The sequence below is a fragment of the Somniosus microcephalus genome, chromosome 8 (assembly GCF_052327205.1).
Source record: "Somniosus microcephalus isolate GS21.2 chromosome 8, FLI_Smic_1.0, whole genome shotgun sequence".
Classification (NCBI taxonomy): Eukaryota; Metazoa; Chordata; class Chondrichthyes; order Squaliformes; family Somniosidae; genus Somniosus; species Somniosus microcephalus.
The window spans coordinates 38,150,533-38,163,642 of NC_140994.1; the positions used below are offsets into that span (position 1 = coordinate 38,150,533).

At 52.5% G+C, this 13,110-nt stretch overlaps 1 protein-coding gene across 1 annotated transcript in view; it reads left to right on the plus strand.

Annotated features, from left to right (window-relative positions):
* The window catches only part of btbd16 (BTB (POZ) domain containing 16), a 151,788-nt gene that overhangs the window by 95,936 nt on the left and 42,742 nt on the right, over positions 1-13,110 (plus strand). The gene's annotated exons all lie outside the window — the stretch shown is intronic.

The window sequence follows — 13,110 nt, forward strand, 5'->3', positions numbered from 1 at the left end:
TACTTATGCCTGACCAGCTGAGGTCATGTGAGAGACAAGCAGTTTGGTTTAGTTTCAGTTTCATTCTAGATGGATCACTAGCATGGTGTCTCCTGTAGATGCTGTTAAAAAGAGTTGAACATACTTTAGATTAAAAGACATTCTCTTTCATAAATGTCTCGTCATTGAACCCACAAAGAAATCGATACATGGTGTCAGAAGTGATTGAAAGAGATGAAGAGGAAAAATCTGAAGTTAAATCAGCTCTCCACAGATTAGCAAGCCAAAAGAGAACATCGTTATTTACCATTAGAGAATAGCTAACGAAGTGAAAAATGGAAGGTTTACTCCCACCGGCGAAGCTTCAGTTGACAGGTAATGTGGCTGAAAATTGGAGGAGATTCAAACAATGTGTGGGGTTGTATTTAGCGGCAATCGGAGCTGACGAGAAAAGTAATAAAAAGAAATCGTCACTGTTCTTACATGTCGTGGGTGATGAAGCGCTGGAGGTGTATAATAACTTCACATTCGCTGCTGATGGAGACAAAATGAAGCTAGATAAAATAATGGAACAGTTTGAGGCCTACTGCATACCTAAACGTAACGTGACGTTTGAGAGGCACAGATTTTTCACATGTGTACAGAAAACGGGTGAGACTATTGATCAGTATGTGACTGAACTGAGAAACAGAAGCAAATCGTGTGAATTTGGGGGACTGACAGACTCGCTGATAAAAGACAGACTGGTGTGTGGTATTCCGAATAATGGTCTAAGGGAAAGACTGCTAAGAGAGCAAGATCTAGACCTGGGAAAAGCCATAGCACTGTGTAGGGCTACAGAGACTGTGAAGTTGCAGGCAAAGGAGCTGTCCAGTGACAGTAGCTGCAACGTGGATGCAGTGAGAAAGAACGGATACAAACCGTTTAACAAAAAGAGCGCCAATGTGAAAAAAGAGGCGTGGCCAGTGAACGAAAATGAAAGGGACAATCGAAAGTCATGTAGTCGATGCGGTACACAGCATCCACCAAGAAAGTGTCCAGCATATGGTAAAACATGCAATAGTTGCAACAAAAACAACCATTATGCCCGTTGCTGCAAGAACCAAGCGCAACAAAGCAAGGTCCATACAGTAGATGAAAGCGAGATAGAGGAGTTCAATGTAGATGTTGTGTCTGAAAACAAAGAAGAAAAAAGAGACTGGGGCCTAGAAATTCAGCTGTTTGCGCCAGACGTTAGCGCCAGATTTCCGGCGCTATCCACTTAGCGCCCGGGCACCGCCGGATCTGCGCCTACGCCGAAATTCAGCTGGGCTTTAGCGCCGGCGCAAAGTGTTAGCGCCCGGTCAGCTGCGCGCGCATCTTATGACGTCATTCCGTCGTGCAACGCCGTTTGTGCGCCCCAAACCGGAAATTCAGTGGCGCCCGGCCGATGTTGGCGTGGCGCTACTAAGAACTGTGAAATGGAACTCAACAGAGGCCCTGTGGGATTCGGGGAGCGCTAATTAAAGGGCACATCCACTCACCCATAAAAGCTAGCCATTTCGCTGCAATGACTTGACTGGTTTGGATTTCTGCACAGAGAGCAAGGCACAGAGATTACTGATTTCGGACACCATAGGAGAGGTCTTTTTGGCTTCTAGCCAGTGCTTTGACATTTGCATCCTTGTGATTTTGCTGGTTGGAACTTTGTAATGGGGGCTGCATGGGGGGCCAACCCTCAGTTGCGACATTTTGTGCGAAGGGCTGGCATACGCTTTGAGACAGGCCCAGGCATGGCTAGACGCAGAGGGGCCATTAGGCGTCGCCAACGTAGGCCTTACCCAGTCAGGCAATACCGGGAGCAGGTCTCATATCTCACCATGACTGCGGCGCATTGTGTTAAGAGGCTGCGCTTCAGAAGGGAGGTGGTTGAAGAGATCTGCCAGCGGCTTCATGCAGATTTGCAGCCACAGCTCATGTCCAGGGCGTCTCTCTCGGTGGAAGTGAAGGTCACGGTGGCTCTCAGCTTTTATGCAAGCGGCTCCTTCCAAGCCGCTGCTGGGGACATCGCGACCATCTCCCAGTTCGCCGCGCATCGCTGCATCCGACAGGTCACCGAAGCACTTTTCGCGAGGAGCCACCAATTCATCTCCTTCCCCATGACCCAACACAAGCAGGAGCAGCGTGCATTCGGATTTGCCAGGATCGCGGCCTTCCCCATGGTGCAGGGCGCCATTGACTGCACGCATGTGGCTATGCGGCCACCTATCCGCAATGCCGAGCAAGACCGCAACCGGAAGGGCTACCATTCCCTAAATGTGCAGCTGGTGTGTGACCACAGGCAGCGCATCCTAGCTGTCAATGCCCGCTTCCCAGGAAGCATCCACGATGCCTTTATCCTGCGACAGACTACTGTGGCTGACATGTTCCAGGCACAGCCTCAACCAAGGGGATGGCTTCTCGGGGACAAGGGCACCCTTTGTGCACATGGCTCATGACCCCGCTCCGCGCGCCCAGGACCCCAGCGGAGCTGGCATACAACGAAAGCCATCAAGCCACAAGGAACCTAATAGAGCAAACGATAGGCGTCCTCAAGCAACGGTTCCGTTGCCTGGATCGTTCAGGCGGGTCTCTTCAGTATTCGCCGGATAGAGTCTCCCAGTTCGTCGTGGTCTGCTGCATGCTCCACAACCTGGCTATCCGCAGGACTCAGGCACTGCCACCTGACATTGGGCCACCACCTCAGGAGGACGAGCAGGAGGACCCTGAGGAGGAGCAGCACCAGGCCAGGAGGGAGCGACAAGGTCCAAGGGCCGTCCGCCGGGGGCTTATTGCTCGACACTTCTAGGCCCCCTGTCAGGGAATGGCCTGGCCCACTGAACGCAGCCACTTCGCAAGCCCTCAGCCGGTTAACCCAACAACCACTTGAAACATGACACCTGCACATGGTGAATAAATAAACATCTTTATTTGAAAACCTCAGGGCCCTTCCCACATGGAAGAGCAAAACAGAGAAGACCCCCAAAAAACAGTAACAAACTTCTGTCACTCCCAAAACCTGGGGAGGACTAACATAACATCAGCATCCAAATGGCCTCGTCACTGGCCTAACAAAAACAAGCCCCCCCAACAACACAAAGACCCCCATAAAACAAAAACACAGAAGCCCCCGCATCACCCAAACCCTCGGTGAACACACTCTATTGGGTGTGGCGAGAGGGCGAGTGTGTGGACAGGCGTCTTTTGCCCCGGCCCGTCCTGCTGCTGCGCCTCAAGCTGGGCCGTGAGGCTGTGCCGAGGCTGGGGGAAGGATCCTCAGGGCGACAAGGCGTCTCGCCAGATGCCCTTGGGGGTCGGCCTACACGAGGGCGGGCCCGGGAGGGGCCGGCTGGTGGCTGCTGCAGCTGTGGGTGGCCCTCTTCAGTGGCTGCAGGAGCTCCTTGCACCGTGGCTGGGGGAGTGGCAGGCTCGCCTGCACCAATGGGTACAAGGTGGGTGATGCCAGGCGCGCGCTGGTCGCCAGACACACGTGCACTCGGGCGGCCTGGCCGGGGAGCAAGCGCGCCAAACTGTGGGTGGCCAGACCGGTGTGCGGCAGCAGGGCGGCGCCTGGCCTGGCGACGCCTCCCCGCCAGTGCGAGGGTCGCAGAAGTCAGTGCCCCAACTGCGCCGGCATGTCCCCGCATCTGCAGTCCCATTGTCTGGACAGCACCTCTCAGCTGGCGACTGGCGTGCTGCGCTGCCTCGAGTTGCTCGAACCCCCTCTCATGCGCTGCCACAAGGAGCTCCACCCCCCTGGCGTGCGCTGCAGCGAAAACCTCGAGGCCCCTGGCCTGGGCTTGGCCGAAAGCCACCACACTTTGAGAGAGGCTTTCGATGGCCTGAGGCATCTGTGCCAGCACCTCCATGATTTCCACGTGGCGGCGCTCCGACGCCGCCGACATCTCGTCCAGGAGGCGCACCTCCTGGGCGACGTCCGAGTCCGGACTGGAGGGCGCCTCCACCCTCTGGCCAGAAGGCTGGCGTGCCGCCGGAGCGCTGCCGCGTGCGGCCACGCCACTGACACCAGGTTCTGCCCTCCCCTCCACCGCCTCCTCCCTCTGGGCAGAAGGGTCGCGTGCCGCCGGAGCCTTGCCGTGGGCGTCCATGCCACTGGGACCAGGTTCGGGGCTCCCCTCCCCCGCCTCACCCTGGCTCTCCGGCACGCCAGACGTATCCCCTTCATTGGCATGTCCTGGAGCGGAGGAGGGTTCCCCCGAGGTGGCGCCTTCCTGCTGCTCCTCCACGTCCTCCTCCTCCGAGGGCCTGGCTGTGTGGGCTTCAGGGAGCACCTCCTCCTCACCAGCTGAAAGCAGGAAGGCACAAGTGTAGCTTTAGAGTGAGGACAGGCCGTCAGCGAGGGAGGCCGCACTGGTGCATTATGCGCATTTATCGGCCACTGGGGAAGGATGTAGATCTGATGCGCGAGGGCAAGGATAGAGGTGCAGCCGGTCCTGTCCTTACCAGTGGGCTCCAGTATAGGGTCGGCGTCGCCGATCGCCACAGGCCCAATCACCGGGTGCCGCAGCAGTCGGGCCACCCTCTCTTCCAGAGGCGTCAGCTCCTGGAACTCGCGAGGGCCTCCACCAGTGACACGGAGGCTCCTGGCGTTCCTCGCCAGCTTGGCCTGCAAGAGAAAGGAGGGCGTCTAAGTACAGTGTGGTGCCCTGTAGCTGTGTGTGAGGCGTGCCATGGTGGAAAAGCTTGCACAGTGTGGTGCCCTGTAGCTGTGTGTGAGGCCTCCCATGGTGGAATAGCTTGCACAGTGTGGTGCCCTGTAGCTCTGTGTGAGGCCTCCCATGGTGGAATAGCTTGCACAGTGTGGTGCCCTGTAGCTCTGTGTGAGGCCTCCCATGGTGGAATAGCTTGCACAGTGTGGTGCCCTGTAGCTCTGTGTGAGGCCTCCCATGGTGGAATAGCTTGCACAGTGTGGTAAGTGCAGAAAGAGCTCTTGATTAACATGCAAGTGCCATTGCAGCGGCAGCAGGGCTGGCCAGTAGACCTTGGATGTCCCTTTGGCCCTAATGGGAGGTGCACATGCAAGGATGAGGGGGACATTGGAAAGGGTACTCACCTTGACCAGCCGACATAGGTCGTTGTATTTCTTGCGGCACTGGTCCGCACTCCTGGGAACATCTGAGCTGGAGGAGACCCTCCGGGCAATTTTGGTCCAGGCCTCCCTGAACTGGCTCCTGGGAGCCTTCCTGCCACTAGCCGGGCAAACGACCCGCCTTCTTTTGCGCACCCCATGAAGGAGCACACCCAGCGCATGCTCAGAGAAGCGTTCGGCTCTTTCACGGGCCCTCTCCATGTCCTCCAGGCGTTGATATGCCACACAACCACTCCTGAGGCCTAGTTGCAGGGCTACAGCATGCAGGGCGTGGCTGCAGTCAAAGTTGACCCTTCCCCCTTTAAGAGCTGGCCGGCGTCAGGGTGTCTGCTGACACTCACCACATGATCGCACCTGCGCTGCGCCCGGAATCGGCGTTATTAGGCTGCATCGCCGGATTAGCGCCTGAACACAGGGTTCCAACGCCTTGTGCAGCGCTCGGCCAAAAAGTTGGCCAAATCTACTGAATTTCGGCGAGCTCGCCTGCACTTTCCGGCGGGCGCTAAATTTGACGAGCGCCCGACTTTAGCGCCGCAATAGCGTCAGAACTGAATTTCTAGGCCATGATGTTGACACTAAAAGTGAATGACATACATATTCCATTTAAATTGGATACTGGAGCACAAGTTAATGTGATATCAGAGACTGATTTTAAGAAAATTAGACCCAGACCAAAGATACATGGAATAAAAGTGAAAGTGACAGGATACTCAGGTACTGATATACCAGTGAAAGGAAAATGCATTGTCAAAGTAACACACAAGGACAGAGAGCACACGCTAGCATTAATCGTGGTGCCAAAGGATGTGCAAGCCATACTAGGTTTAAAAGCCTGTGAGAGACTGAACCTGGTAAAGAGAGTCCTCGTTGTGGAAAGCGAAGGAGAGACAGTCTATGATGAACTGAATGTTGCGTACACACCGGGTAAGCTGATGTATACAGCAGACACGTTGTCCAGAGCTGTTGACCCAGGAGAGCCCGCAAACACAGTGAAAAGACCGATGTACAAGGCAAAAGACAGTGGAACTGACTTCTACCAGAGCATGCTTGTATACCGCACAACGCCGCTCGAGTGTGGTATGTCACCAGCCCAACTCCTTATGGGACGTCGGCTAAGGTCAAACCTACCCATCCCGGAGAACCTCCTGAAAACAAAAGAGGGGGAGAAAGTGAGGAAGTTCAAAGAACAACAGAAAGAAAAGCAAAGGTACTACTATGACAGAGGAACACAAAACCTACCTGAACTCCACACTGGTGACCAAGTAAGGTTCAAAGACAAAACAAACATATGGACTCAGAAGGGAACTGTCCTGAGTGAAGTTCAACCTAGATCATACACCATTCAGGCAGATGAGGGTGCTGTTCTGAGAAGAAATCTTCGAGATCTTCTCATGGGACCAGCCACAGCAAGTCAAAAGACTGATACTGTTGAACAACCTGATCACACAGCAGGTCAAAAGACTGATACTGTTGAACAACCTGATCACACAGCTGAGAAACCATCATCTGAGGCAACAACTCAGATTCAAGGACAATCAATCAGAAAATCCTCAAGACACGTGAAGCCTCCTGAGAGACTCATTGAGCAAATTTAAGGACTATTGTTATAGAAGGAAGTAATGTTATCTTATTCTTTCTTCAAGTTCTAGTGTATTTACATATTTCATGTGAACACGCAAAGCAAGGTTAAAAAACCTTGATCATGATAATGATCATGTAAGTTCATTAAGTGTTACAGTTAAAATGCAGATTAATACAAAGAAAACATGTTGTTAGTTAAAAGTAAAATACTTTTGTTTTAAGAAAAGGAGATGTAATGATATCAGCAAATAGTGATGGTATTTGCCTGTTTGATTATGATGCCTTACCAGCATATTTGCATGTATTGATTACTTATGCCTGACCAGCAGAGGTCATGTGAGAGACAAGCAGTTTGGTTTAGTTTCAGTTTCGTTCTAGATGGATCACTAGCATGGTGTCTCCTGTAAATGCTGTTAAAAAGAGTTGAACATACTTTAGATTAAAAGACATTCTCTTTCATAAATGTCTCGTCATTGAACCCACAAAGAAATCAGTACACTAACCGAACCATAACAAATAAACACAGCAGGTGTGGACGGCCTTAAATCCGGAAAAAGAGACGTCTTAGCACCTCCCTCTACTGGTGACCCCTTGATAGAGACCGACTCCTCTTACGAGGTCGGCCCCTTCCCTCCCTGCAGCTCCTCCGTAATTGGACCCCAGTGGCTGCGTCAAGGCTGGGGGACGCCTGCTGAGTGTCTGGAAGCGCTGAAGCCCCTGAGGGACGGCCTGGATGACCTCTGGGCTTGGAGGTCCCGCAAGCAGGCTGCTCCAACTGGGCATGTCTGCTAGCAGTCTGCCGCGCAGGTGGTGGCAGCTGCTCTGCTGACGTGCCAGCGGTGGCATCAGGACTGCTCACATGCAGAGAGAGGACACCTGCACCGTGGTCGGCCGAAACACTAGCACTCTGATGGGGCCGCACAGGATCATACGCCACAATCGACTGCTCCACAGATTCATGGCCTGCTGTGGTGCTGCAAGGGCCTGGGGTGATCCTGCCTGATGCAGCTAGGGTGGCAGCAGAGAGTGTTCGCGTGGCCTCAATTAGCATGTGGACGAGGCCAGCAAGTGACTGCGTGGCAGCAGTGAGGACCTGCGTGGCAGGTGCCAGTGCTTGGGAAAAGCCATGAACAGTCCTTTCCACTGCTTCGGACAAGGCCGGAACAGTCCTTTCCACTGCCTCGGACAAGGCCTGGACAGACCTTTCCACTGCCTCGGACAAGGCATGGACAGACCTTTCCACTGCCTCGGACAAGCCCTGGACAGACCTTTCCACTGCCTCGGACAAGCCCTGGACAGACCTTTCCATTGCTGGGCCGAAGCCCTGGACAGACCTTTCCATTGCTGCCCCAAAGTCCAGCACACTCTTTGCCAGTGTGTCGATCGACTCAGGCATCCTCCCCACTGCAGCCATCAGCTCAGTGTGCCTGAGCCGGGCCTGGGCGCTCATCTCGACAAGGCTACGCACCTCCTCTACACTCTGTGCAGCAGTCATGGTGGCCTGCCTCGCCCTCCGGGGAGACGGCCCCTGAGCGTCCCTACCCACCACGCGTTGCTGCAGGCTGCTGGTTCCTGCAACTGGCTCCTCATCAGAGCCCCCCACCTCCCCTCAAGGGAACTACTATCCCCAGTCTCCAGATGCGGTGGCTCCCCTGAGGCTGGCACGGATGGTCCGGCTTCCTCCTGGTCGTCGCCTCCGGAGGCACTGGCACTGGCAGCTTGAGGGGCCGGCTCCCAAGCTGGTGATGCAGCATCTGAAAGCAGGGAGGTTGAAGAGTGGCTTTAGCAAAAGGACAGTTTGGCAGCAAGGGATGCAACAGTGCGGCAATGCTATGACATGGCTCCACATTGAGAAAGCATGCTGGCGGGGGAAACAACTGGAAGGTGACAGCTGTAATAGTAGAGAACCTTACCATCGCTGTGGACAATGGGGTCGGCAGCTGCAGTGGTGACAGGACCACTCAGGCGTCCTCCCACAATCTGGTGGACTCTCTCCTCGAGATCTGTCAGAGGCTCCAGTTGAGGACGGCCTCCTCCGGTGCGAAGCTGCTCCTTGCGGTTTCTCACCAGCTTGGCCTGCAGGGCAAAGGACGGGAAGTGATGTTACATGATGCCCTGAATTATGATCTCATGCCCCCCCATGGTGGAACAGCCCTTACATGATGCCCTGGGTTATCATCTCATGCCCCCCATGGTGGAACAGCCCTTACATGATGCCCTGGGTTATCATCTCATGCCCCCCCTGATAGACCAGCCCTTGCATGATGCCCTGAGTCAAATGTGCATGTGTGTGACCAGAAAGGGCCATGGGTGCTTGCTGACAGATGGCCAGTGGGGCATAGCGCACCCTGTAGCCATAAAGTCAGGTGCTAATGGAGGGATGCATAAGTTTACATTAACTCCACTCACCCTCACGACCCAAGTGAGGTCGTTGAATTTCTTCCTGCACTGCACAGGGCTCCTGGTCGCCGTGCTGCTGGAGTTGACCCTCTGAGAAACATCCCTCCAAGCTCTTATGATTAGGCCTCCTACCATTGTCGGGGTAGAGGACATCTCGCCGGCGCTCCACTGCGGCCACCAATTCCTCCAGAGACTCATTGGTGAAGTGCTCTGCTCTCTGCCTCACCCTCTGCATATGCTCCAAGTTTTTTGCGCCAGAGAAGGGCCTGCGCCGATTTGCAGGCCTACAAGGCGCAGACTGTGGATGCTGGAGCTGCCTGACCCACCCCTTTAAGAGCTGGCCGGCGCCTGGAAATCTCAACCTGCAATATTAATTAAGGAGTCAATTACTGCTGTAAGGAGGGATGATATATTAGCGGGTTCCTCTAATGAGGCCATATGGGTAGAACTTAAAAACAAAAAGGGGGCAAGCACTTTGCTGGGAGTGTACTATAGGCCCCCAAACAGTCAGGGGGAGATAGAGGAACAGATATGTAGGCAAATCTCAGAAAAGTGCGAAAATAATAGGGTAATAATAGTGGGGGATTTCAACTTCCCCAATATAAACTGGGACAGTCAGAGTGTGAAAGGCTTAGAGGGTGCAGAATTCTTAAAGTGCATCCAGGAGAGCTTTTTGAGCCAACATGTAGAAAGTCCTACAAGAGAGGGGGCGGTACTGGACCTAATTCTGGGGAATGTAGCCGGGCAAGTGGTGGAAGTGTCAGTAGGGGAGCATTTTGGCGACAGTGACCATAATTCGGTGAGATTTAAGGTGGTCATGGAAAAAGACAAAGACGGCCCGGAAATAAGGGTTCTAAATTGGGGGAAGGCCGATTTTAATATGATAAGGCAGGATCTGGCCAAAGTGGACTGGGAGCAGCTGCTTATAGGAAAATCCACATCAAAACAATGGGAGACTTTCAGAAGGGAAATTGAGAGAGTACAACGCCAACATGTTCCTGTAAAGGTCAAGGGTGGGACCAACAAGCAAAGGGAACCTTGGATGACAAGGGATATACAAAAATGCATTAGAAATAAAAGGGGGGCTTTTGGCAGTTACAAAAGACTAAAGACGGAGGAAGCCCTAGAGGAGTATAAAAAGTGCAGGGGCATACTTAAAAAAGAAATTAGGAGGGCGAGGAGGGGCCATGAAATAACACTGGCGTGCAAAATAAAGGAAAATCCTAAGATGTTTTATAAGTATATTAAGGGCAAGAGGATAACCAGGGAAAGGGTAGGGCCCATTAGGGACCAAAGTGGCAATCTGTGTGTAGAGCCAGAGGATGTAGGCCGGGTTTTAAATGAATTTTTTGCATCTGTGTTCACTATGGAGAAAGACGATGCAGACATAGAAATCGGGCAAGGGGACTGTGACATACTTGAACATATTAGCATCGAGAGGGAGGAGGTGCTAGCGGTTTTAGCAGGCCAAAAAGTGGATAAATCCCCAGGCCCGGACGAGATGTATCCCAGGCTGCTGTGGGAGGCAAAGGAGGAGATTGCAGGGGCTCTGACACTAATTTTCAGAACCTCTCTGGCCACAGAGGACTGGAGAACAGCTAACGTAGTACCATTATTCAAGAAGGGTAGCAGGGATAAACCAGGGAATTACAGGCCAGTGAGTCTAACATCTGTGGTGGGGAAATTATTGGAAAAAATTCTGAGGGACAAAATTAATCTCCACTTGGAGAGGCAAGGATTAATCGGGGATAGTCAGCATGGCTTTGTCAAGGGTAAATCATGTCTGACAAATCTGATCGAATTTTTCGAGGGGGTGACTAGTGGGGTGGATGAGGGAAATGCTGTGGATGTGGTTTACATGGACTTCAGTAAAGCTTTTGACAAAGTCCCGCATAGGAGACTGGTTAAGAAGGTAAGAGCCCATGGGATCCAGGGTGCCTTGGCGCGTTGGATCCTAAACTGGCTGAGTGGCAGGAGGCAGAGGGTGATGGTGGAAGGTTGCTTTTGTGACTGGAAGCCTGTGTCCAGTGGGGTACCTCAGGGATCGGTGCTGGGTCCCTTGTTGTTCGTGATCTACATAAATGATTTGGATGAGAATGTAAAAGGTATGATCAGTAAGTTCGCAGATGACACGAAAATTGGTGGGGTGGTAAATTGCGAGGAGGAAAGCCTCCGGCTACAGGACGATATAAACGGGTTGGTCAGATGGGCGGAAAAGTGGCAAATGGAATTTAACCCTGAAAAGTGCGAGGTGATGCATTTTGGACGGACAAATAAGGCAAGGGAATACACAATGAGTGGTAGGACCCTAGGAAGTACAGAGGGTCAGAGGGACCTTGGTGTACATGTACATAGATCCCTGAAGGCAGCGGAGCAGGTAGATAAGGTGGTTAAAAAGGCATATGGGACACTTGCCTTCATTAGCCGAGGCATAGAATATAAGAGCAGGGAGGTTATGATGGAGCTGTACAAAACGCTGGTGAGGCCACAGCTGGAGTACTGTGTGCAGTTCTGGTCGCCTCACTATAGGAAGGATGTGATTGCTTTGGAGAGGGTGCAGAGAAGATTCACCAGGATGTTACCTGGGATGGAGCGCCTCAGCTATGAAGAGAGGCTGGACAGGCTGGGGTTGTTTTCCTTGGAGCAGAGAAGGCTGAGGGGGGACCTGATTGAGGTGTACAAAATGATGAGGGGCATAGATAGGGTAGATAAAGAGGAACTTTTCCCCTTAGTGGGGGGGTCAATAACAAGGGGGCATAGATTCAGGGTAAGGGGCAGGAGATTTAGAGGGGATTTGAGGAGGAACTTTTTCACCCAGAGGGTGGTTGGAATGTGGAACTCAATGCCTGAAAGGGTGGTAGAGGCAGGAACCCTCACAACATTCAAGAAGCATTTGGATGAGCACTTGAAATGCCATTGCATACAAGGCTATGGACCAAATGCTGGAAAATGGGATTAGACTGGACAGGGATGGATGGGCGGCGCAGACACGATGGGCCGAAGGGCCTCTTTCTGTGCTGTAAAACTCTATGACTCTATGACTCATGGTCATGGATAATTGAGAGCACCTGCGCTGCGGCTGGACGCCCCGATATTGGGTTGTGCCGGCATGTTAGCGCCTTAGGTGCCCCGTGGAACGCCTGAACTCGCGCCTCAATCACCTTTGGGGCGCCACAACCCAATATCGCATGAGGTGTCTAAGTTGCGTCTGGCTATAAAATTTGCACTCCGCCAATTCTAACGCCCCAAGCGGGGCTATACCCAATTTCTAGGCCTGTATCTTTTACTGTTTCTTCTGCTATTTGCTTTGATTTTGTGTCTGACACGGGCAGCGCAGCAATGACCATACTCACATGAACATCCACGTCTTCCTCAGTAGAGCTCACATGACTAATTGTGGGTGCTCGGGATAGTGCATCTGCTAACATTATGTATTTGCCTGGTGTGTAGATCAGTTTGGGTGACCGCTTTGCGGAACACTTCCGTTCAGTCCGTAAGGGTGACCCCGAGCTTCCGGTCGCCTGTCATTTTAATTCACCGCTCCATTCCCACTCGGACCTCACTGTCCTTGGCCTCTTGTATTGTTCCACGGAAGCTCAACGTAAACTCAAGGAACAGCACCTCTTCTTCCGATTAGGCACTCTGCAGCCTTCCAGACTCAATATCGAGTTCAACAATTTCAGATCATAACCTCAGCCCCTATTTCATTTTTTCTTGTAATTTTTCCACTCCTTTCCCCCCCCCCTTTCCTTTTGTTTCTCTCTCACACCTGGCAGCTATCTCTTGCCCTGCCAGTACACTTTACACCTAATCTCAGCCTATTACCATCTCGTCTAGCTTCTAATACCTTTTATTGTCTCTTTTACTTCTTTTGTTTCTTTTATTCTTTTGTCCAATCACAGCCCTGCCTCCGATCTATCTTTTCTTTCCAGTTTTGAGGAAGGGTTCGACCCGAAACGTCAACTCAAATTTCTCTCCACGGATGTTGCCTGACCGGCTGAGTTTTTCCAGCATTTTCTGTT